The following is a 26,038-nucleotide window of genomic DNA, read 5'->3' as shown; positions in this document are numbered from 1 at the left end:
ACACACACACACACACACACACACACACACACATACACACTGTAGACTTGACCTCAAGTGTTCTGTCTACCTAGATTGAATTGAAATGTTTCATGCAGTAAATCTTCTGTACCTCCTGTCGTGTTATGAAATCTCTCACATATGAGCTGCCTCAAGGGTTCTGCACAATCTGGAACCTTAGTCATGCAGGGTTCCAGATCCTATGGAAGCTGTGCACCTAAAGGCATCCTCACTACAAGCATCTCCACTGTATATGTAGAAGTCTGGAGGGTGGGGCTAGTTGAGGGCATGGCATCAGGGGCGGAGTCCTCCTCCCTGCCCATATGCTCTGACAACACACGTTAACCCTCTAAATAGGGCTTCTGTTAGCAAACGTGAATTTAAATGTACAGTATGCAAAATCTGCTGGGGAAAACTACCCATTAAGGCATGCCTACCTACTTCTCTGTGTTTGCCTGAAAAACCAGAAATGGAAAATACAATTAAAAACAAACATGTAAAGTACATGGCAGTAGCGATTGCCACAGGGCAAGTGTCCAGGATACATACTATGTGGTGACAGAATGGAGACAACCCGGTGCAAATGCCTTGTTAGCTTGGGCCAAATAAAGGGCAAATGTGATATCTGAAAATGCCCTTGGAATTCAAAGGAGCCAAACTAATTTCAAACATTCCAGCTTTTTAAGGAATGCAGAAAGCCCTGTTTCTTATGCAGATTGTCCCTAATCCTATAATGAAATGGGGAACAGTCAATATGCAATGACTTTAACTGATAGTATTGAAGCAATCTAAAGTAAAATAAGATTGTATATATGCAATGGAAATATTAAAGTTTCAACTGTAGAATACATTTAACAATTCTGCTCCCAATTATTCACTGAAAGCATTTCATATGCGGCAGAGGAAGGCCCCCTTTTCTCATCGGCACTCTGGTTGTCTAAGGTTTTGCTGTCTCATCTGGAGATGCTAATATTTCTTTGATGTGTTGTTGAGTGTGATCTGAATAATAACCATTATCATGTTTTCATTCCCCATATGCACAGAGATACTGCATTTACTTCTGCTCCCTGTCCTGGGTCCTGCCCCAAACACACAGGCAAGTACTGGTGTAGGAACAGCAGCAGATACAGTGCACAGGAGTCACGATTCAGGAGTTCTGGAGCAGGGCAAGGCGTTCAGAACAACAAAGATGTCTCAACAAGTTTCTCCACTCATCCCAGTCACTCACAGGATTTTTTCACCTTGCATTGGGGCAGGCAGGTCTGGGCAACAAAGCTGCATCCTCCTGCTGACCAGTGTCCAGCCTCCCCATCATCTTGAGGCTTAACCCTTGAGGCTTTCTGCTCCACATGTGGTCAGAAGGCAGAGCCAGCATTCCTGCTTTCCCTTCCAACATGGCTGAAGTAAGCACTGAGAGGCGAGATCCCCCTTCCTCCAACCCAGGTTCCCACAATTCAGCACCTTCCTCTGTCTCCTCCTCCTCCTGGACCTGCCAGTCCAAGCCTGATCCCAGCAGCACGACAGGTGACATGACATCCAGAAAGGGACTGGATCAGGAATGGAAGAAAGAAGCAGAGTTCAAGCGACAAAGAATAGAATGAAGAAGACACAATGAGTAATTTGGGGGCATAAACAAAACAGAAGCAGAGTGATATAAAGGAGGCATTCCGAGTGCTGCTATGATGGATTTTGAGATGTTCAAATAGAATCATGGACTCATAGAACGGATCCCAAGGCTCATAGAGTCCAACCCCCTGCAATGCAGGAATCTCAAGTAAAGCATCCATGCCAGATGGCCATCCAACCTCTAATGAAAGAGAGTCCACCACCTTCTGAGGGAGTCCTTTCCACTGTCAAGCAGCTTACTGTCAGAAAGTTCCTCCTGATATTTATTCAGAATCTCCTTTCTTGTAACTTACTATAGAACTGCAGAGTTGGTGGTGACCCTGAGGATCATCTAGTCCAACCCCTGCTATATAGGAATATGCAGCTGTCTCATATGGGGATTGAACCCCCAACCTTGGCGTTATCAGCACCATGCTCTAACCAACTGAGCTATCCAGGCTGAATCTATTCTATTGGTTTGAGTCTTACCTCAAGGGAGCCCATGAGCCTATGAGCTCCTTATGGGAACTTGTTCTTCATGTAGCTTCTAAAGCAGGGTTATTACTATGTTAGGGTTTTTTGTTCTTATATTGTAAGCCGCCCTGTGATCCTTGGATGAAGGGAAGTACAGAAATTCAATTAATGATGATGACGATGAACTGGAGCAGCACTGGGCAGGAATTAAACGTCATGAGCACTGATCTGTGCTACAGATTTTATACTTCAATATAATATTTGCATATTTGAGTGCAACTCAGTAAAAGGAAAAAAAAATACTAATACAGTAGTCACATCCTGCAAAAGAGGCAGGTTACATAACAATCAATTCATAATAAGGATGAATCTCTTAATTTCATTTCTCTCAGTTTCTCATTTTTCTAGTGTTAAATTCAGTTCTTCACATTCCTACAGCAATCTGAAGACTTATAAAAAATAATATCCTAATGAAACTTTGCCAGTATTTTAGTGAAAGACTATACTAAACACATTTTATATGCAGTTTTGACTAATGCGCACATTTTTGCAAGGAGTATTCTATAATATAATACATTTTTCTTCACTTATCCACATTTTGCAGCAATTTGCATTTAAATAATAATCCACATGTAAAACTTATTAACACTTTTGTGTAAATTTCTTGCAATAAACACATTTTTGACAAGCAACATCCCTAATATATTTTGGCAAGCAATCCCCCAATGCACCTTTGTATGTTATTTTTACTAATAATATTCATTTTATGCATACTGTCCCCTAATATATACATTTTGGTAAACACTGGAGAACGGCATCCTAAAAATTCAGGTACGTGTGAATTCCAAATGATAGCTGTGGGGTTTTTTGTTCATATGTTACTTTGGAAAGTTCAGATATGGCAGGCTCACCTTTAAACACAAACTAAATCAACATTCCCTCTACCCTCATTTCATCATTACATATCTTTTATTATTTCCCCACAAGCTTCTGTGTGACCATAATACAACAGGAACTCCAGGCTGGCTTTATACTTGCCAACGGAAGACACAATTCTTATTTGGATTAGAGAAAACATATTAGGAAGAAATATGGGGCTAGATCTGCAGCGCTGGGATAGACAGATAAGATATTCCTAGAAACTAAAGGGAACTAATTCACTTAGCTGCCTCCCTCTCAATTTTCCATTTGTGCATATAATTTATAATTGATTTATTGAGCATTATACCAATTATCCATACTTAGCTTAATGATAAAGCACATTCTAAAGTCCAATATATTTGGCAGAGGCAACCCTTGCTGTTTTTGTCCTTTTCTTTTAATTCTCATTTGTAGGGCAATTAAAGAGTGTGGAAGATCTTGAAAGAATTGGCAATATCCACCATACTCAAATCTCTTATCCAGAGGCTAGAGGAAGCAAGACTTGCCAACATGCAGTTCTTCTATTGTCCTCCCACTGTCCCGAATTAACAAGAGGAACCATGCTCTCTGTTTTCCAGTTGGGCGGTGGAGGGGAGGGGAGAATGCTCTTTTATTTCTTAAAGAGAGAAACTGTAATGAGACCATATTGGGTAGTCTCAAATACATGTTAGATTCCATGAGAATCAAACTGCTCAAAGGATTGTCCATGTGACAGGATTCAGGAAGAGGAAAGAAGAATCAGCCGGGTGGGGGGATAATGGTGTCGAACCAGAAGCCTAAGGAAGCAGGCATAAAGGGTGTGTGTGTGTGTGTGTGTGTGTTGCATTGTGCACTTTCCACTTTTCCAAAGCCTCTGGTTTGCCCTGAAAACTGAAACAGTGTTGATTTAACAAAGTCCTATCCAATATTTATCCAGATCAAAGACTGAGAACCTATGGCCCCCAGATGTCATTGACTCCAACTCCCAGCAGCCCCAGGATGCAATGATCAGAAGGATGGGTGTTGTACTTTTGTAGCACTATTGGGGGGGTGCACAGGTTCCCTGTTCCTTATCATGATTAACCACTTCCTGGTTGTTGTTTTTAAGGGAGTTGAATAATGAGAACGCCTAGGTAGATTTTAAAAAAGTGTTATTGTTGTGCCTAAAAGGATATAGGGCCAGGGCCAGGCCTGTCTCTCAGTGGAGGGTATTTCACAACCAAGGGACCACCATTAAGGCCTTCTTTTTTGTACCCACATAATGTACTTCTCCTAAAGATGGAATGCAGAGAAGGGCCTCCTCAAAAGAACATCCAGCCCAGGCTACTTTCCCAGCCATGGGAGGAAAAGATAGAGAGCCCCTATATCACATACCACTCAACTGTCCCAATTGAAGTGGGACATCCTGGATTGACAGAAGCCAACCTGGCTGCTGATTCCAATTCTAAAGGTCCCATTTTAGCAGTAGGTAAAGGTAGGAGGGGGAGGGAGGGGGAGCAGCATGAGCGAAAGAGCATAGAGATGGGTTGGGCAGGTAGCGCTGAGATGTGGCAGGTGGGATGGTGCATGGGGGGGGGGGGTCCCACTTTGCCATGCAAGAATGTTGGAGTGTATGATATCCTCAACTGCAGGTGAAAAAGCAAGCTGGGAAGCATAAGCTGAAGAAATAACCAGAGGGGAAAGCCATTCTTATCCCATCATTCCTCCCCTGTGACTCACAAACTATGACGCCAAAGCACTGCAGAATGTGGGACAGAGGTATGATGCCCAGTATCAGAAAACAGGATGCTGGATTAGCTAGGTCTTATGTCTGAACCAGCCCTGTTCTTCAAATGTTCATAGAAAACCCAGAAATGGAATGTACCACATAATCCTAAACATATTTACTCGGGAAACAGTTCTACTTTTTTCAATGGGACTTGCTCCAAGTAAAGGTTCACAGGAGTACAGCCTTAGGGTCAACCTAAATGTTATACACAAAGTGTGCTTTAATTCTGAATGGTCACTTTACAGGAGGTGGCGAATGAGAAACACCTGGTTTTACAATGAAGAATTGCAGGGCGGGTGGTGGGTGTTGAACCCTTTCCTTTCTTCCTGTTTTTCTACTTCAAATTGTGTCCCCAACCTTCTTCCCTCCCCTCCTCCCTGCACCCACTTGAGGTCCATCTGGTTTAGCACATAATTACAGCTTACTTATTTTGGGTTGTGTCCAATAATTGCTGCCCTCCTATTAACATTGACTGCTCAGATAAACTACAATAATTAATAGCCGTTTAGTAGCGCAAGGTGATAATAAATTACATTTTACTTGGTGCAGACCCACTGAAATGAATGAACATGACTAAGTTAGGTCCATTAATTTCAAAATTACTACTTTAGAGATGGAAGGATTGGTCAATGTGGGTCCTCTCAGTTTCTCATTTTTCCAACCTTAAATCCAGTTCTCCACAATTTGCAATGGGTTGTGTTGTTGTTGTTGGTTTTTTGGGGGGGAGGTCCTTATGAAAATTAATCAGCACCTTAGTGCAGAATTATTCTAGTAAACACATTTTTGCAAGCAATTTCCTCTAACATAATGCACTTTTGCATGTTATTTTCATTCATATCTTTATTTTATGCATTTTTGTAAACATTGGTTGGTTACTGTCTCCCCAAATTCAGATAAATGTGCATTTCAAAGGATGGCAGTGTTTCAGGTCACATAGCATTTTGGAAAGTGGGAACGTGGTAGATTTGGATTTAGATGCCTACTTAGGCAAATTTCTCTTCATCCCCAGACTACTCTGAGCAAAACTTAGTTGAATATTACACACAGTGTTGGACTTGGAGCTGATCTAAACTCTTCCTTCACTGTGTAAAGTTGGGAAAATTGCTGTTTTTTTCCAACCTAGCTTTCCAATTAAAATGGAAGTAACAGTAAAACTACCTACATCACAGGATTGTTCTGGTTTCAAGCATTTTACGCAGATAAAGTGATACAAATTGCAAGTCATATACTGTAATGCTGATACTAAAGGATCTGTACGCAGATACTCTTTTAGGATAGATTAGATAGATAGATAGATAGATAGATAGATAGATAGATAGATAGATAGATTATAGATAGATAGATATAGATAGACAGACAGATAGAAATTTACTGTGAGAAACTAAAATCTTACTGAAATGTGTGAGATCCTATTGGAAGAACCAGAGCATATTTTTAGGACATGCAGTGCTCTCCTCACTATCCTTAACATTATAGACTTTCATTGCAATGGAATATACATACATATATATATATATATATATATATACACACAGTGGTACCTCAGTTTAAGAACAGTCCAGTTTAAGAGCATTCGGTTTACACAAAACCGGAAATAGTGTCCCGGTTTGAGAACTTTACCTCGGTCTAAGAACGGAATCCGAACGGTGGAAGGCCTCATTAGGGAAAGCGCACCCCAGTTTAAGAACGGTTTCGGTTTAAGAACGGACTTCCAGAATGGGTTAAGTTCATAAACCGAGGTACGACTTTGTGTATGTACACACACACACACAGAGAGAGAGAGAGAGAGAGAGAGAATATGTATATTGGCTGTCGTGCCTTCTTCACCCTGCTTGGTTATGTTGTCTGGTGGAGCATCTGCACCAACTGTGAAATGAGACATGTGTTGCCAGTGCTTCGGCAATGACACAAGGGAGGGGCTTCCTGCAGCTCCTGCTGCTCCTCTTTTAAGAAACAGCAGAGCAACAGCAGCCCATTGTTCCTGCAGGGCAAGGGTCTGATCCTACATGTGAGCAGGAACCATGCCATTCTAACAGATGGGCCGCAGCGCAGAGAGCCAAGGAAAGCCATGTATATTCATTAAAACAAGAATGGTACTGAGGGCATGGTTGGCAGCCAAGAACATCAATATCTCTTGGTGTTTTGTTTGGAGTGAATATATCTTCCATTAGGGAGATGAGAGAGCTCTGGACTGAATTCATTCCGACATGAAAATTAATACGCACACCTCAGTGGTTGGTGGCCCCATAGAGAAATGTGGGAGGCAGCCTGAACAGAAAGATTGCCCTAGAATAAGGAGATGCTCTTTACTGCACAAAGCTGTGTGTGTGTGTGTGTGTGTGTGTGTGTGTGTGTGTGTGTGTGTGTAGTTTTTATCCCCTACCTAAAAAAAATGGTCTGGCCTTAGTAGCTGAAATCCTGCAGTCTTTCTCAGTGTTGGGTGGCCCCAACTTCTCTCCCAAGCTTAGAGCTGGGGATCATCTCCACCTCTGTCTGGTATTTCTGAGCTACTCCAAGTATTTTGGAACTGCAGATGAGAGCAACACAGACAAGTGTTGAAAGTGCTTGGAGTGCCTCTAAAGTGCATCAGGATGGAACACAAAAGATTCCCGGTCCCCTCCTTGAAGGTTCAGTTAGGAAGGAGCTTGAGGCCCTTCCCTGTATTTGTGCTGTGCTTAGGAGACCCTCTTGGCTCCTCTGCAATTCAGATACAATACCTCACTTAATCCCCAACTCTAAGCCACTCTCCAGCTCCAATCTCCCACAGAAGATGACTGGGGCTTGCCTGTGAGGATTCCCCACTGGGAGCAGCAGCTTGGACTTGGACATGGATCCAGAGGGACCAGCCAGATCTGTTGGGACAGCAGACGCAGCATCATGACTAGGCCTGAGCTACAAACCGAAGCCCATCAAATCAGGACTCCTCCATCCAGGGACTCTTGAAACAGGACCTCCAGAAGCCATATCCTCTGAACCTGTAGCCTCACAAGAAGCCTCCCCACTCCACACCAGAGAGCCATACTCCCACATTGACCCAGCAATGAGTCTGGAAGGAATCCACAAAGAAGATGAGGAATGCTAGACTCCGGGTCCAGTGCCTATTCCCTTTAAGGCCTTCCACTTCTCAGGGAACAGGTGAGTCCTGATAAAGGAAATCTGGACCTCAGGATGAAAAACCTTCAGTCAGGTCCCATAAACTGTTGTATTCTGCCTAATGAGTTCTGTGGGACTTGCTGCATTGTAATTCTGATGAAACTGGAGAACCTCCAAAACAAAGTACAAGTGCTCTACTCAGCTATAAGCTTGAGATTTGTTGTACAAAACCCTGAGGGTATAGGACATTCACCAAGCAGGGATGTCTCTACCATTAGGCAGAGTAAGGCATTTGCCTCAGGTGGTAGATCCTGGTGGGCAGGGAGTGAGAGCGAAGCCTTGGAAGGGAGATGTGTGAGGGCATCCTTGATGCAAGCCTGCTGCCCTTAGATATGGTAGAGCATGCTGTTCCTTCACTGTGTTGAAATAAGATTCAACTACCAGCATTGTCAGCATCTGTACACAGAATTGGAAGTGGGGGCACCATCTTGCCTTTTGCCCAGGCAACAAGATGTCTTGGGCTAGCCCTGTCATCAAGCTAATTGTGAAGAACATATTTATGAACCTTTGATAGTGATAGATGAAGAGCCTAAGGCTCAAGAAGTGATTTTAATTTATAGATAAAGAGCCTAAGGTGCATTTGTGAACACCATGACAGTGGTCCTTGGCGGAGTCATTTGGGCACAGGTTTGCCAAGGGACTCTTGCACCCAGAAATGGAGCCATGTTTTGTAAAGCCCACAGCTCTCATTTTAATCTCAGCATGAGAAGTAGCTGAATGCTTATTTACTTAAGCGCCAGAATAAGTGCTCTGTGAATTTCCCCTTTAGAAAAAGGGCTCTCAACTGATTAAAGGTTTTTTAATTGGTTAACTGTCTGGCTTTTAACCAATTAACTACCTAATTAATTTAAAAGCATTTACTGTTGCAAAACCCTACTAAGGTGCCCTTTCTCAGGTTCTTGAAGAACTTCAACAACATATTGTCTCACTCAGTTCAACCTTTACTTTTAAAAGTTATTGACATTGTAAGAAGGAAACATCATTAATATTTCCTATTAATAATACAAAACATTCCCAATTACATAAACATACCAGAGCCAGAATGATATATATATATATCATTTTGGAGTGTGTTGTCACAGCTCCAATTCTCCTTTACATATGCAGATATCTGGCCTCCATAACAGACTGATCCAATAAACTGAAGTTTATAATAATGGATGGTTCCTTAGACCCAGTGGGTGGGATATGGGGTAACAGCCCTACCACTAACACCAATTAAATGTAGCAGATCCCACCGCTAACTGCCCCCAATTAAACCTGTAGTCAACCTACCTCACAGTGCACCAATTAATTAAATTTCTAAATTACCACAAGTTATCTTTTTGGTTTCTTGTGTGAGGGAAAACATAGTGATTTGGAGTGTTAGGCAGAAGTTGAACAAATAGGAAAGGTTTTATCTACAAAACAAAGTTGGTGAAACAAAGACGGTTCTGCAGTTTTGTTCTTTCAGGGGTTGTGTTCTTTCTTATTAATTACACTCAATTTGTTGCAGGCATTGAAACAAAGTAGTAAATACACAGCTTCTCTACACTTCAGGTAGATGGTCAGGTTTCTAGAATAGGTGGTAAAATGCTTAACTCTGTTTCTGTGACTTCATTCTTGTTCCTTTACTTACCGTAGTTATGACAGTTACCGTATTTTTTGCTCTATAAGACTCACTTTTCCCCTCCTAAAAAGTAAGGAGAAATGTGTGTGCGTCTTATGGAGTGAATGCAAGCTGTGCAGCAATCCCTCTTGCTGCTCTGGCTTCTGAGATTCAGAATATTTTTTTTCTTGCTTTCCTCCTCCAAAAACTAGGTGCGTCTTGTGGTCTGGTGCGTGTTATAGAGTGAAAAATACGGTAAATACTTTTGACACAGCCCAGCACCCTTCGCAGCCTAATATTTGGTTCATGAGCGAGGGGCACTTTTCATCAGTTACCCACTCTCTTAGCAATCCCATTCCTGAGGTATTTGAATTACTATAACATACCCAGGGGGTCCCCTCACCCCGTGTTACTGGTTTGGGAGTCTTCTTTTCCTAGAACTCTCCCCTCCTGGCTAGAAGTCTGTATTCCCACAGGTTCTGCCTCTCCTGGCAGACTCAGCACTCCTGTCTGTATACCTTCCACAGACCCTCAACCCAGTCTACCTATCTAAGTTGTAAGACTCTTTCCTCTTGCTATAGACCAGTGGTTCCCAACCTTTTTTTTTGCCATGCCCCATCTAAGCATCTCTAAAATCCTGATGCCCTCCCAGTGATATATAATTCTTAAGAATCAAAAAGTGAACTCTTGTTCACGTAGAGGAAGCCTAAAAGGCCATTCACTGTTAATAACTCATTCTTGAATAGTCCCCTTTAAAAATCAAATCCCCCCCCCCTCGTGGAGCATGTGTCCCATGTTGGGATCCATGGTTATAGATTGTCTCCTCAGAGTGGATGTTCCACTCAAATCAGAACCAATTCTCCCTCAGACAAATCCTATCCTAATCGCTATCCCAGTCTCTGTCCCTATCTCTCAGCTGAGCCCTATGTCTCAACTCAAATCAAGCCCTATCCAACTCTCTTGGTAGCCAGTTAGAGAAAGGCTCCAGCACTTTGGTGGAATTTCCAAGGGACCACCACCAGACTCTGGTCTGGCTCTGCTGTCTGTCATGCCTGTCCCAGATGGGGACACACTCCTTCTGAAGGTGTGGATGCATAGCTTGGGGGTATTTATAGATGTGAGTAAAATCTTTACTTCTTGGGAAAGCTAATTGTCTGTGATTTATTCTAGCCTAAGTATTTTCACGGGAAACATTTGTTTAAAGGTGGATGATGGCAGATGCAAATCTAACCAAGTTTTAATGTGCTTGTTAGCAATCACCATTGTGCTTACATAACTCTCTTCCAAACTGCTCTTCCTGCTTGGCAGGGGGTTGGACTCGATGGCCCTTGTGGTCTCTTCCAACTCTATGATTCTATGCTCTTTCCAACAAGACACACTCAGCAGACCTCCAATAGATTATCTAAGAATCTGAGGAGGAACAGGTAGTCTTTATAAATATGGGGAAGGGAAGAGATTTTGTTTGGATCTTGAACTCTCCCAAACCTCATGGACAGCTGACATGTGGGGCACCCACCTCCCAATTACCTGATATCACCATGACATCGCGTGGCCCAACTTCAAGGGAAATAACTGAATTCTTTCTCCTATTGTAGGAGATCTTGAACTCAAGTCAAGCTGCAATGGAAGATCTCTGCTGGAAGCTGGATTCCTAAGCCCCCCTCCCCTTTCAACAGGTGCCAGCTTGACCTGGGATCTCCTAACCAGGATCCCCCTCATGCACCTGAACCCAGCATGGCTTGTCAGCTCCAATTTGCCACAAGCTCCCTGAATGTCCAAGCACTTGGTGCCCATCATGTACATACTTGCACTAGGATAAGCATTTGATTATTTTTTTTCAAGCCAAGGCACAGCCCACTTCTCTTTTCCAGTAATGTCTCTCAGCGAGTGGCACTCTACTCACAGCTTCTTTCCCTGTGGTGTTTCCATTTTTGATGTCACACACACCTTTCTCATCAAGGAAGGTTAAGGGTTGGGAGGGAAGAAGAGTTGGGGAAACTCAAAATTTGGGTTCTGCTCTTTCTAATTACAAATCACCACCTGTGGTAAAATTATGGAAAAACAGATGAGCATTTCATCTGCTCAATAGCCTTAAAACAAGCAGCAGTTCCAGCTGCCAGTGTGATATATAGACACAACGGCAGGGCTGGGTGAGGGATTAATTAGGTCTGTCCGTGCACATTGCCAGGGGAGCACTTCTGTAGAGGTGATTGAAAACCAGAAAAGAGTGGCATTAGTCTTCATTGTTGGTTAAAGGCAACAAAAATAAAGATGCAATTGAGTTGACAAAGCTTCAAGGTATGTGGCTGAGTCATTTTGGAAGGTGTCAAAATGATCAAACTATAATTAATTAGCTGCAGTGCTATATTTAATTCTTCAACTTTAATGCAGACTTCTGCTCCCCATTACCTTTGCGGCTCAAAACAAAACAGCAGCAGCAAATTGGAGTCAGCAATTATTTGTCTCAACGTATGCATACTGAAGAAGCCAGGGTGGTTTGGCTAAAGGTTTGCTTTTTTTCCTTTATAAATCAAGCCCTCCTCTTTAATCTTATTGTCACGTTTGCTTTTCTGCTATAGAACCATGGGGCTGTGCTGTGCATTTGTATGAGCTGTCCAAATAACAGCAAAATATACTGTTTATACTGAACGCCCACTTCAGATACTGAGCAGAAAGAACCAGATTTCTCCATGGTTGTGAGCAGGCTAATGTATTCACATGGGACATAATGATATTTTGTGTGCAAAGGTATCTAAGATATCAAACCCAAGAATCAGAGAGACAATAGTCAGGAAGGAAGATATTCAGGAAGCTGGAGATGGAAAGATAAGTGGTCTTGTGGTTGCAGAGGTAATCAAAGAGTCAACGGTTTTATGTTCTTTTTCCAAGGGTTTGCTTTGGCATCATCGTAAGAAGGAATCATTGCAGTCAAAGCTACCACAGCCTTCTTAGTCATTCCAAAGAATGCGTTGAGCAGTGGCAGATGGACAGCTTTCAAATGGCGCCCCCCTTTTTCATTGTTCATCCTTGTTGCACTGCCCCCTGCGGTGCCCTCTCAGCTCAGCGCCCAGTGCGAGGAAACCGGCCACATTCCCCTAAGTCCACCTCTGTGTTGGGGCTCCTCCATTCATCCTTTTCATTATGCATTCATTAAAATTTCTCAGGTTTTTATTTGGGATGTTGTATGCGATCACACTTTTGATACTACTGTATTTGTATCTGCAAAAGTTTCAGAGCAGACACGCTGCAGTCAGTGCATGCCGCATAACTCCCTGCTGAAATCCTGTAACTTTTATACCGAAAGTGTTCCAGTTTATTAATTTATTTTGTCCTGCTTCTGTTGCGCTATAGTGCAAGAGTGCCACTCCAGATGGCAATAATGCAATAACATGGGGAAAACATTGCAGAACACCTAATAAAATGTAGACAGTACAGTATAAATCCACCACTAAGGCGCTATTATTGCATCAATGACATGTTGCAAACCCTCCTGCTTGTCTGGATGGAGGCTGGAGTGTTGGTGGCAGGCAGGGGTGAATCTGTGCGGAAATTTGCCTACTGTACAAAAGTACAATTTGCATTCATTGTTCTGCCAACTTTTGCCTCTGGCTACCACCCCGCTAGTCAGCACCCCCTAGACAGCATCTTAAAAAGCAGAGACATCACCTTGCCAACAAAGGTCCTTATAGTTAAAGCTATGGTTTTCCAAGTAGTGATGTATGGAAGTGAGAGCTGGACCATCAAGAAGGCTGATCGCCGAAGAATTGATGCTTTTGAATTATGGTGCTGGAGGAGACTCTTGAGAGTCCCATGGACGGCAAGAAGATCAAACCTATCCATTCTGAAGGAAATCAGCCCTGAGTGCTCACTGGAAGGACAGATCCTGAAGCTGAGGCTCCAATACTTTGGCCACCTCACGAGAAGAGAAGACTCCCTGGAAAAGACCCTGATGTTGGGAAAGATGGAGAGTACAAGGAAAAGGGGACGACAGAGGACGAGATGGTTGGACAGTGTTCTCGAAGCTACCAACATGAGTTTGACCAAACTGCGGGAGGCAGTGGAAGACAGGAATGCCTGGCGTGCTCTGGTCCATGGGGTCACGAAGAGTCAGACATGACTAAACGACTAAACAGCAACAACCCCCACTGCACATGACCTCCTAACATTTGTCCATGTAGGGTCTGTTTTTCAGGTTGATAAGGATTTTCCACCCCTGGTATACATTCCTACAAGGATTAGATTAAAATTTAGGGCATATGATACAAACATCTTGATTAAATAGTCTAAGAAACAAACAAACAGAATCAGTGGATAAAACAGTGCACATTTTAAGTGGTCAGTCTACCATCTTGATTCAAAATGGCTTCCCATTATTTCCAAACATAGATGAAAACTTGCTCCTTCCTCTCAAGAACACCATGCAAAATCTGGTTACAATATCTTATGAGGTGTCCAGATGTATTGAAAACAGACCAAAATATATCACAGATTCTAAACAGTAAGGGCCAGTTGGAAAATGTCTGCATGTGGCTTGATTTCTCAACACCAGGATGAGCAGTTAAATGTGTGGAAACACTGTTTACTTTTCTTTGAGGTGATACAAAATTTTATTTGGCATAAGGGCAGAAAAAGCTAAGGAGCGAGCAAAGCAAGAGGGCTTCTTCCTGAAATAGTTTTGTAAACAGAAAGTAGTTGAAGAACAATATGACTATACTTTTCTTGAAGCAAACACTGAGGGAGCTTATTTTTTAAAAAAACTTGCATATGCTCAGAAATGTTGCAAAAGAGACTAACTACAGTAGTTGGCTTGGCAGCTATATCAGTTGAACATGCCCAAGCATCAGCGCTTGACCTGAAAGAATTTGTGACAAAATTTGCAAAGGGAAAGGCATGCAAAGTGAGAGTTTGATGTCCCTGACAGTGGCGTAGCGTGGGTTGTCAGCACCCGGGGCAAGGCAAGTAATTTGTGCCCCCTAACCCGTGGATTTCTGCCCCCTAACCCTAACCCCCAGATGTTGCGCCCGGTGCGGCCGGCGCCCCCTGCACCACTGGTGCCTGAAAGTGAAACTTTCAAGAGACTTAAAATTTTAGCTTCACAATTCAAAAAGGTTTTTCAAAGTGGTTTGTGTGCTAAAATGTTTTCTTTTGTATTTGAAAAAGATAATAAACAGTTGTTGCATTACAATAAGCTCCAAACTTATGTTGGGGCTATGACCAGGGAGAAGAGTCGGCGGAAGAAGATTGGAAGAAATTTAAAGACTATTTACAGAAATATTGCAAAATTAATGAATGTTAGAATGATGTTGGATAGAAATTAAGTGGTTTCCAGCTGTAATGCTTTAAGAGAATATGGAAAAAAAGGTTTAGAAATAGGTTAAAATTTATTGATAAGGATTTGCTGAACTAACAATTTGAATTGGAATACAAAAAAAGGGAGGTATGAGGAGGTCTGGGAAATAAGCTAATGAAAAATAAGCAATAGAAACTTTATGTGTTTTTTAAATATTTTTATTTTTGTATTTTTGTTATTTTTTTCTTCTTTTTTCTTTTTATTGTATTACTACTGAAAACTTTAATAAATATTCTTTAAAAAAAACAAACTTAGGTTGGGGCCATGTTTTGGGGATTGCACCTAAAGCCAAAATCGCATATAGTAATAGCACATTGGGTTCAATGGTGGGTGGAATTACCAAAGTCCTTTTTCCTGGGTGCCTGCCCCCTTTTTAATTTTAATTTTAATTTAATTTAATTTAATTTTTTTGCCAAGCACATAAAGCTGAATGCACACAAGTTAAATGCACATAAGTTGTGGGCTTACTATACACCTTCTGGGGCCAATTTGAAAAGGGTGTGGGGCATGCATGGCAGGAGAGAGGGGGGAGAGGGGGACATCCCACAGCACAAATAGAAATCCTTGCACTGACAAGATGTGGTAGTTGAATGCTGCCCATATGCACTGAAGTGTAAAACTTGCTCTTGGTCTAAAAGGCTTTTAACTGGGGCTGGTGTTATTGCCGCGTTATACCTGGGCTTTGCTAACTGCCCTGTCAGACCCTCCAAGTGTCCCTCTTTTCCAGGAACATCCCTGATTTAGAGATGCCGTCCCGATTTCTGATTTGATCCCAGAATATCCCGCTTTTCGGATGTCCCTATTTTCATTGGAGAAATGTGGGCGGGTATGGAGTTATCCGAGCTGTCTGAATGCAATCCTGTACAAGAAAGGGTTTTTTAAATGTTTTATTATGTTTTTATATATGTTGGAAGCTGCCCAGGGTGGCTAGGGCAACCCAGTAAGATATGTGAGGTATAAATAGTAAAATTATCATTATGGAAGGAGACGTCCCTATTTTCATCAGAGCAATGTTGGGGGGTATGTACTATCTCCCAGTTAGTTTTAGGACTCCATTCTAAGTCTGGACCTTTAAAATGTTACAGCTTGGGATCAGGTACCTGGTTGAATACTCTATCTCTGCATACCTGTACCCAAAGATTTTCAACAGAAGCCCTATTTTAGCTGCACCTGAGGTGCAGCAGTGGCTATAAGGGAAAGGTCTTTATTCGGGGGCAGCACCTTGGGCCAGCAGGATGACATTTTGATGTCAGGCAAAGACCTTTTTTAAAAAAAATCTTCCAAGGCCTTTTTTTTTACTGCACGTTATTTTCATGCTCCTTGGTGTTTATTTTAATTCCACTGGCTTTTAGACTTCTCTTTTTATATAATACAGTGTTCTGATCTTTGTTTCAATTTTTTCTTCGTTTTAATTTTAACATTTTTATAAGCCACCCTAAGAACCTGCTGAATGGCAGAGTATAAATAAAGGAAATGCATATAGAATATTATAGCACTTTACATTCTTAGTAATCCCCAATTTGGGGTCTTCTTTGCCTGTTGTCCAGAAAATGCTGCGAGGAAGTCACAATGGCATTACTAAATCTGCTCTAGAATAAATGGTGTGTGTGTGTGTGTTTTGTAATTCCACCAAGTACTATTACCTTGCAAGCACCGTTTTTCCCCGTGATGCTCCTGCAGGGTTTCCACACTAGGAAAAGAACCCTGCAATATCTGTCTTCAAGAAAAGCAAAACAAATTGCAAACCTCATGCTGTATTGCACAATGAAACATAAACCCAGCAATACATTTCTGCAGCTGACACGTTCAGCCTCACACACCATGGGAGATGGTAAGGTACCCTGCAGAGGAAACATACTAAATGAACTGACAATCAAGGGCCTTTGCAGGATGTCCGGTTTATTTATTGTTTTAACTACAATAGAAAGATATAAGCAAAAATTGATAGGCCTTCTTACTGGACAGCTGTTGCTCCTATGGTAAAGTGGCTTAAAAGCTCACATTCCTCAATTCCATTGGCCCAGGTCTATTTCCTGTGCAGTTGTCATTAAAATAATCCAACATTTCAGACTTTATTAGAATATAATGCAATGCAATTTTTTTATTAGCTAATGGGCTGCCTTTTGCACTCCTTTGTACTTCTCAATCTCTCAGAGCAAAGGCTATAAAACAGGGAAGTGTGATCCCATCTGGAAGCCATTAAAGATCAATAGAGGCGGAATCTCAAAAAGAGCCTATCAAAACAAATGCGAGCAAAACAATAAGTCAGCTTCTGTTTTCAAATCCCAGTGCACTAAAGCACATCACACTCCCAACGTGACACAGAGTAGCACTGGCATGTTAACACCAGAAATGAGTAATCTAATTTGAAAGGAGGGCAAATATGGTTAAAACCCAGTGCCTCCTTAATTCTTTGGGAACATGGGAAATAATCTACTGCGTGGGATGTGTCCCTAATGGAGGCGCCAGGAAGCGAGGGGGCAGCCTTCTCTATTATGGGAATCCAATAGGAAGGATTTCAAGGCCTTGATCCTTTCCACGTTGTTGTCTGTGTACAATAAGCACACACTTTGGAAGCAGCTTTCAGCAGCAAGATAGCTGGTTCAAGCCATGTTCTCATCTCATCACCATGTTGCGGGATCAACCATATGAGTTATTTAAGTAGCAAACAAGAAAAGCAGGTGGAAAAGATGATCAGAGCCAGCTGAATTGTCCCCACTGCCACCCTAGAGCAGAGATGGGGAACCTGTGGCTACCCAGATGTTGTTAGAGTCTCCCTTGCCCCACAGGCAGAAGCCATTGCCTTGCGGGAAAGATCCTGATGAGTCCCTGTCATTTTGTTATTGTATGTTTAGTCATAAGCCACCTTTGGAGGATTTGTAGCCTCGTACTGAGAGGCTAGCTAATTCCAGTACTCTTGACTCTGGCTGGCAGCAGCCTTCTAAAGCTGAGACCTGAGGATTAAGATAGAGAGACTTTTCCCATCTCCACTGGATTTTAAACAGTGAAACTGGGACCTTCTGCATGAAAAATCATATTCCACGCTGCCATTAGGTCTCTCTTTTGGAAAATATCATGTGAGAAGGGCCTGTAGATTTAATCAGCAGCGTAAGTAAACAACTGAAAGACTTTGCAAGCAAAATGCTTTTAAATAAAAATGAAGACAGACACACTTATATTTTATGAAAGGAACATGTAACATTTCTCCTTAATTTTTTAAACTACATAGAAACCACCACATACCCTCCAAGTGTCCTGGTTTTCCAGGGGCAGCCCTGGAATTGTGAAAGCCATTCCAGCTTCTGATTTGATCCCGGAACGTCCCTATTTCCCCTGACATTGCTACCACCACCAAGCTTAGAGAGGAGGATGAGGCGGCGCTTGTCCCAAGTGAGGGAGCATCCTCTTGCCTCTCCATGGCTTCTGCTGCCAGCCTCCTCCCTTGGGCAGCTCATGGCAGCTGCTGGAGAGCAGGCAAGAAGGAGAAGAGGCTGCCACTGCCAAGGCCCAGCCTTGCGTGATGGCTGGCTCTGTGGGGCAGGCAGAGGGCAGGACCACCCTGGGGAGGAAGAAAGGGGAGCAGAGTACAAGGAGTCTTGATTTTTTTTAAAAAAAATGCTTTGTGCATTCACATCTAATCCTGCCCCTTTATGAGATTTATTTCTTGGTTTGTGTTTTTCTTTTGTAAATCTACCAAAGAATGAAATAAAATAAAATAAAATCAGGATTAAGGGGTTTTTGCAGGATGGTTGAAGGCATGTGTGCTGTGCCCTGTTGGTGTATGGTGACAGCTCTGTAGGGGTTGAGGGACAAAAAATAGGGGGAGGGTCATGGAGGGTCAGTTGCAGGGAGTGAGAAATGTCTCTATTTCCCCCCAATCCCTGAAAGGTAAAGGTAGTTCAGGTTTCTAAGTGTCCAGCTGAAAAGAACTACAGGAAAAGTGTTAATGATTTGTAAGTACTTTCCAGGAGATGTGATGTGTACAGCTTAAGAATACTGCCCCTCGATGGGAGAAAATGTATTTCTATTAAGGGACTAGGATTGTGCTATGCTTGTTGGAATTTTTGCTTGTGCACAGGAATTTAGCTCCAGGTCTGTGTCTGTCACTGAAATTGACAACTGCCTATGGCTCTGTACAATTGAAACATAGATCTTAAATTTCACATCATTATCCAAATAAAATATATCTGCCAAAGGGGACTGGTATTACACAGTTAGAGAACTGCGATACCAGTTCTATGATTAACATATTGAGAGGAATATAAGAATTTCTCACCTATTTTCCAGAGGGAGACTAACTGGGGAGCTGGTGGTAAAGAGACTAATTGAACATGCTCTCTCTGTTAAGTAGGAAGACGCCCAGCACTGGGGCTGCCCATTCCACAAAAGCAGCCGAGACTGTCCTTCATACATTACCCGTGCTTTCCAGGGGACAATTGAGTGGGGAAGCATAAAATCTTCTACTTTTCTAAATAAGTAAAAGAGAGAACAAATGTTTCGTAATGTTCACAAGGTTCAAAACCACTTTCACTTTGAGACCAAAAATATTGCGTGGAAGGAGAAGGGGAAATATTTTCCTCCCTGTCATAACTTAAAGCCACCTACTTCAATACTGATAAGCCCTTATTCAGAAGGTGGGAGTGGGTTTCTTTTAACCTTTTAGAAAAGGCTTTCTACTCTGCCCCCGCCCCCCCATTGCGGGCAATGGGAGTGAATAAACTATGGCAACTTCAGGGCTAACATAGTTAAGGACTCAATTGGATGCAGGCCAGGGAAATGAAGGGGTTAGGATCCTGCAAAGCCAAGCTCATGTTTGACACACCCCATTTCTGGCCCTACCCCCACTGGGGTTACTTTGAGTCAGTGGTGTAGCGTGGGGGGTGCAGGGGGGCCGGCTGCACCGGGTGCAACATCTGGGGGTTAGAGTTAGGGGGCGCAAATCCACGGGTTAGGGGGCGCAAATTACTTGCCTTGCCCCGGGTGCTGACAACCCACGCTACGCCACTGCTTTCAGTCGTACGGTACATCTGTGCCCATGAAGCTTTGTGTGGGTATGCAAGGCAGCCTCCAGGATAGAAGTGCCAACCTCCTTCCACTGTCCTATGTCCTTGGTTGCATCTTGTCACCAGAAATGTCTGTGGCACAGAGTTGATTGTCTCAACTCTGCCTGGTTTACCAGCTACAGCCATTTCTAGATGACAGCCGCCTCTTTGGATTCGGAACACAGGCAATTGCTTTGTACTAAGCCAAAGCACTGGTCCCTCTAGCTCACTTCCATCGACACAGACCAGGAGTGGCTTTCCAGGGTCTCAGGAGCAGCTCTGCCTTATTCATACCAGAGACAGAGCTAGTTGCTCCGGCACACAGAGCAGCACACATGCTGTCCCCCCCGGGGGTGGGGCTAGCCGCCCATGGCAAGCGGCAAGCATCCCGGGGGGGGGGGTTGCAAGCAGTGAATGGCCCAGGGGGGTGCCGCCCTCAGTGAGCATCTCAGGGGGTCGGGGGGCAATGTCACCCACCCTCAGGGATGACACCTGAGGTGGATTCATACCAGTACACACTAAAGACTGAACCTGGGACATTCTTCATGCAAAGGCATGAAGTAGACTTCTGAGCTTAGTCCTTAATGTACAATGAGCTTAGTCCTTAATGTACAATGCTGTAGGGCTGCCTTTGAGGTTGTCTCAGAAACTGCAGCTAATGCAGGAGTGGAATCCCCAGAACCATTTCCAACAACAGCAAAATGAATAGTGACAAAAATGAGAATGCAGAGGCTTTGTTTTTGCAACGATCATTAATCAAGAAAGCCTGCGGTCCGATGCACCTACGCAGGAACAAGCCCCATTGAACCTCATGGGAACTTGTTGTTATTGACATCTGTCCATCTCAAAAGATAATAGAGTGGGCTTCCGGGGGTGAAGCCAAACCATGGTGTTAGCAGCATCAAAGTTACCTCCCCAGGGTGCAAGCCTGAGCAGTGTGTATGAAGAACCTGGGCTACCCAGGTAAAGGACCCCTGGATGGTTAAGTCCAGTCAAAAGTGACTATGGGGTTGTGGCGCTCATCTTGCTTTCAGGCCAAGAGAGCCAGCATTTGTCCACAGACAGCTTTCCAGGTCATGTGGCCAGAATGACTAAACCGCTACTGGAGCGATGGAACAACATGATGGAAGACTCTACGTTGCAGAGTCTGCAGTTGTTCCTTGTCCTTCTGCTTCTTCTGGATGCATAATGTTGGGGTGGGTAGCCGAGTCAGGAGTGAACCTGGATTAGCAAAATTGAGAGGAAACCAAATTACGGTAGTTTGTTTATCCTTCAAGAAGTGCCATTACTAGCCATCCCCTTATTCCGTTGGAGGAGCAATAGCACAGTGGAAACAAACAAGGAAGCTTCAAAAGCACTTTTCCCAACCATTGGTAATGCCAGCTGGGACTGATGCAAGTTGGCATCAAATTTTAATCAGTCCCCACTTGCTTCATTGGTTAATTAGCTCAATTAAGCCACCACCTTAATGATAAAGGTTTGTGATATGTGAGGTCAGTGTGTAGAGCCTGGGAGTTTATTTATGCCTCCTTGAGTTCCATGGAAGAAACACCAGATATAAATGTAATTTTAAAATGAGCTTCATCCTTATGATTTCCATCTTGGGACTGGTGCTATTTAACTTGCTAGATCTGGGGTGGTCAGTGAGGCAACCAAGCTGCAAAGGAGGCCAAATTATTTGGTCGAGACAAAATCCAAGCACTGTATGGTGTGAAATCTAGACTTTTCTACCCTTGGAAGTGGAATGTTCATTTGACCATCGTATTATTCTTCTAAAAACTCCTCATTCACTTAAAGCAACTGCAAAAATCCCTGAAAAACAGGGTATCACTCTTCCTTGGGGAGTGGGTTTGGGAGGGGAGGGAGAATCAATTTTTATGGCAGGAAATTTGCCCCTTAAGTTATCACTAAACCTGCTGATAATTAACACCTTCCATATCATTGGATCAGATAAGGAAGGGAGAGAATCTATTATGTTGATTCCACCGTCCATCTGGTAGTTTTTTCCCCGGAACTGGCTGAAGTAGAGCAGCAGTCATACCTAACAGCCTCCGGTAAGCCAGCACAGCACTCCTGTGGGGTTATCAAGCAGGCCAGCCCTGGAAGGCAGAGCAAAACCTTCCGCCAGGGAACTTCCTGCTAAAGTGCTTGCACCGCATCTCTAGGATTATCCCCACAACACCAACATATCATCTGGCTTTAAACTTCACGCCCCCTGGCAACATATACACTAAAAATTCTATTCCCTTCCATGTGCCTTCTTATCCTTTAGCTCTGTCATCCAATTGTGCCTCCTAGCAGCCATTGGCTGAGGCTCACCCCTCACCACCCAACACCAAGCTGGATTAGCTGCAAGCCAATAGCTGGGGGTCAGGATTAAGAGGCCAGTGTGTGCTTTAATATAAGCTGCCTATAATTAATGGCATTATTAATAGCTTGACTGAAAAATTCATTAAAAAATCCATTAAAAATAAATACCCTTTTACAAAAGGCATTGCCTTGGGTGAGAAAAACAGGGGGGGAAGATAAAGCAGAATTGATTGGTGGTTTTCAGTTCAGAGAAAGACAGACCATAGTTCAAGCTGATTAAAATTGAACATTTGAGATTAAGCACTCTTGCCAAAATATTCTCTGTAGTTACTTAATATGAAAATATTATAAGATGTCACATTAAAACATCTTTTATAGAGAGAGGACTTGAGTGTGTGATACGAGTTGCATGTCACTGCTATATAAAGTTCTTCCCTAGCAGAGAATCAGTATAGAAATCTGAAGTTAACTGTATGATCCACTCCACCTCTCAACTGCACGCAGGGCTTTCAAATGCTTCCTCCAGCTTTTAAACCCCTAAGAAAATGCCTTGGGAAACGTTTGCACTGAAATTTGAGCAGCTGTGGACCTTTGGTCCCTCTGTTCAGGACACTTTTCATTCTCTTCACAATCTGGCAAGCTGGTCTCTGTGGTGCACTGCAGCAATGCTCATTTTAGGCACTTTTCATCTCCCCTCTCGCCCCTCAAGCAAACTCCCCTTCCCCGCCAGAATGTACATGCAGAAGGCTGGAAGGATCAAAGGAACCAAGCCACGCCTAGGCCACGTGCCAGCTTTGCATGGACTTTGACTTTTTGCTTAGAGGCCCAGATTCTAATGGCTCTCTCAGGGAATTTAAGGCTCGGAGCGTAAGCCAAAGCCCTCGTGCTACTAAAGGCTAGAGAAGCTCACAGAAGGGAGCAGAAGAGCCCAGTAGGTCACATCAAACAGTCAAGAGATTCCCCAAGGCAGTGGATTTGGTGCATTCGTTTAAGTTGGCCATTAGTGTCTCCACACTGCAGGTTACCTCAGTTTTGAGTCTTGGTCAGTTTCTGTTCTTTTTGCTTCACACAGATTGGCTGCTGGGTGCTTTTGTTGTATGAGAATATCTTGCACGTTTGAGTGTTGGGCTGTTCTACAATAAATGAAGTTTCCAGCTTTGGATTAAGGCACATTTCTGTTAGCAGTGCTTTTTTTAAAAAAAGGTGCTGGTAGAGTTTGAAGAAGAAGAAGAATTTGGATTTGATATCCCGCTTTATCACTACCCTAAGGAGTCTCAAAGTGGCCAACATTCTCCTTTCCCCCTTTCTCCCCCACAACAAACACTCTCTGAGGTGAGTGGGGCTGAGAGACTTCAGAGAAGTGTGACTGGCCCAAGGTCACCCAGCAGCTGCAGGTGGAGGAGCGGAGACACGAACCCGGTTCACCAGACTACAAGACTACCACTCTTGACTGCTACACCACACCATTAAGTTGTTATAGTAATTGCCACACTTTTAACATTGGGGGAGAGGTGCCGGTACTGTATACCATTGAGTACCCCCAGAAAAAAGCACTGTCCATTAGTCTTCAAAATATTGGAATGAGCTTTCGTGTATGCATGAAAGTTCATACCAATAACAAACTTAGTTGGTCTCTAAGGTGCTACTGGAAGGAATGTTTTTATTTTCTTTTGACTACGGCAGACCAACACGGCTACCTAGAACATTAGTCTTCAATTAGGGATGTTAGAGTAATCCATTGAAAATCAAGTGGATTTTCTTCCATCCACCTCTTGGACCCCCATCTGGCATGGGCTCTTCCTCTGGAACGCTCTTCATCTTAGTTTTCTACCATTTAAGATAAATACACATACGATGCATAAATTGCTTTGCAATTCACATTATCTACATATTCCTGAATGTAATTGCTGCTGTCTCAACAGGGGTCTCATTCATTTTCTTTATTTCTGAAATGTTGTTTGTCTGCATATATGTTGCTAGAGACAGCCTACAGCATGGGTAGGCAAACTAAGGCCTGGGGGCCGGATCCAGCCCAATCACTTTCTCAATCCGGCCGGCGGACAGTCCAGGAATCAGCGTGTTTTTACATGAATAGAATGTGTGCTTTTATTTAAAATGCATCTCTGGGTTATTTGTGGGGCATAGGAATTTGTTCATTATTTTTTTCCAAAATATAGTCCAGCCCCCCCCCCAAGGTCTGAGGGACAGTGGACCAGTCCCCTGCTGAAAAAGTTTGCTGACCCCTGGCCTACAGGCAGTAAGGCTAGAATCCTAACCATATCAACTTAGAAGTAAGTTCCCTTGAATTCGGTGGGTCTTATTCCCATGTAAATGGGGTTATGATTGCAGCCTTCATCCACTTCCTTCTGTACAAATCATCATCATCATCATCATCATCATCATTACCACCAATGGAATTTAGCATTCTTCATTGTTCTTTCAACCTGGAAGGATGTGATCTCTTTTGTTGCCTACTGACTTCATCAGAGCTGCATAGTGAAACTCTTTTAAAGCAACAGTTTAAAGCAGCCAAACATAAAATAATGTCTACCGCAAACATTTAAAACATAGATTAACATTATGTTTCAGCAAATGCACACACAAATGACCATTTTCTGTATAAAATACACATTTATGGAATGATACGTTGCATTACAAAAATGACTTGCATAAGTGGCATTAGAATGTCTGTATAACATTTAATATGTCTATAGGAATCCATACAACCCAGAACTCAAAGAGCAAAATATCAGCAGGGTCCCCAATTTTCCTTCCCTGAGACCTGAGCAAGGGCAATGAGACAAGATGACAAGTTTTTGCGTGTCAAGGTCCCCAAGCAACCCTCCAAATAACTCACAACACACACTTAATTTTTGTTTAAGGTTTTTGGCATAATTTTGGCCACAACTTTATTTAAATACAAAACCGTGAGTGGCTGTTTAGGCATTGGTTAAGATTATCTGTCCCCCCACCTGGGGACAGAACTGACTTCCAGGCACCACCGAAAGACAGTGCGGGGGAAAGCAAGTCGGGGAGAAATGGAGCTGAGTCACAGACTCTCAATTCTCACCCGCAAGCTCCGCGAAGGCTTGCCGGCCCTAGTCCCATTCCAGGAATTGGACGAAAAGATGGCAAGCCGCAGGATTCCTTTAACGGAATTCCCTTTCCGCAGGCCCAGCCTATCCTAACCCCTCCTCCACCAATTTATAACCAATGCCTAACCGCAACCTTTCAAGTTGTGACGATTTGCTACGCAGTAGGCAAAAACCAAATGGCCCAGCCAATCAGCCAGATGAACAAAATTCCTACCAGGCCCCTGCCCCAACGGCAGACGACCCCATGACAGGCATAGCAAGGTCAATGCAACAACCCCTTACTCAAGGGCGGGTGGGCGGGTGATCCGTTGCACACAGCAAAGAGAAAGCTCCAGGCTGTGTGCAGAGTATTTAAACATTTTACCCCTCCCACCAAAATTGCAACATAACTTTTACCCCAGCAACCCAGTGAACCAAATTCTGCCCCAGGCCATCTTTAGAGACCCTGCCTGGTAACAGAGGGGTGGCTCAGAGACCCCACCGCAACACGTGCTCTCCATGAAGGAGAACACGCTATATCAAATTGTAAAATCAAGATAGCAAGGGTTAGGGTTAGGGTTGAGGATAGGGTGAGAGGTAGGGATGATGATAGGGTTATGGTTAGGTTTGAAGTTAGGGTTTGGGTTAGGGTGAGGTTTAAGGTTAATTTTAAGGTTAAGGTTAAGGTTAGGGTTCAGGATAGCATTGGGGTTAAGGTTGGGGCTAGGGTTAGGGCTCGTGTTGGCGTTGGGGTGTGGGTTGCGGGTGGGTTGG

The 26,038-nt window shown here is 43.3% G+C and overlaps 1 long non-coding RNA gene across 1 annotated transcript; it reads right to left on the bottom strand.

Moving 5' to 3' along the window:
- Positions 1–21,014: 21,014 nt before the first annotated feature.
- Positions 21,015–24,013, bottom strand: LOC309366591. Its single transcript, XR_014166806.1, has 3 exons — positions 23,882–24,013; positions 23,216–23,323; positions 21,015–21,101 (listed from the first exon to the last, which is right to left on the bottom strand). It is a non-coding gene; the product is annotated as an uncharacterized lncRNA (long non-coding RNA).
- Positions 24,014–26,038: the final 2,025 nt, after the last annotated feature.

The sequence above is a fragment of the Podarcis melisellensis genome, assembly GCF_964234715.1.
Source record: "Podarcis melisellensis genome assembly, chromosome: 3".
In the NCBI taxonomy this organism is placed as follows: Eukaryota; Metazoa; Chordata; class Lepidosauria; order Squamata; family Lacertidae; genus Podarcis; species Podarcis melisellensis.
Note: the sequence above shows the minus strand (reverse complement) of the source record. Positions and strands in the feature narration are given on the sequence as shown.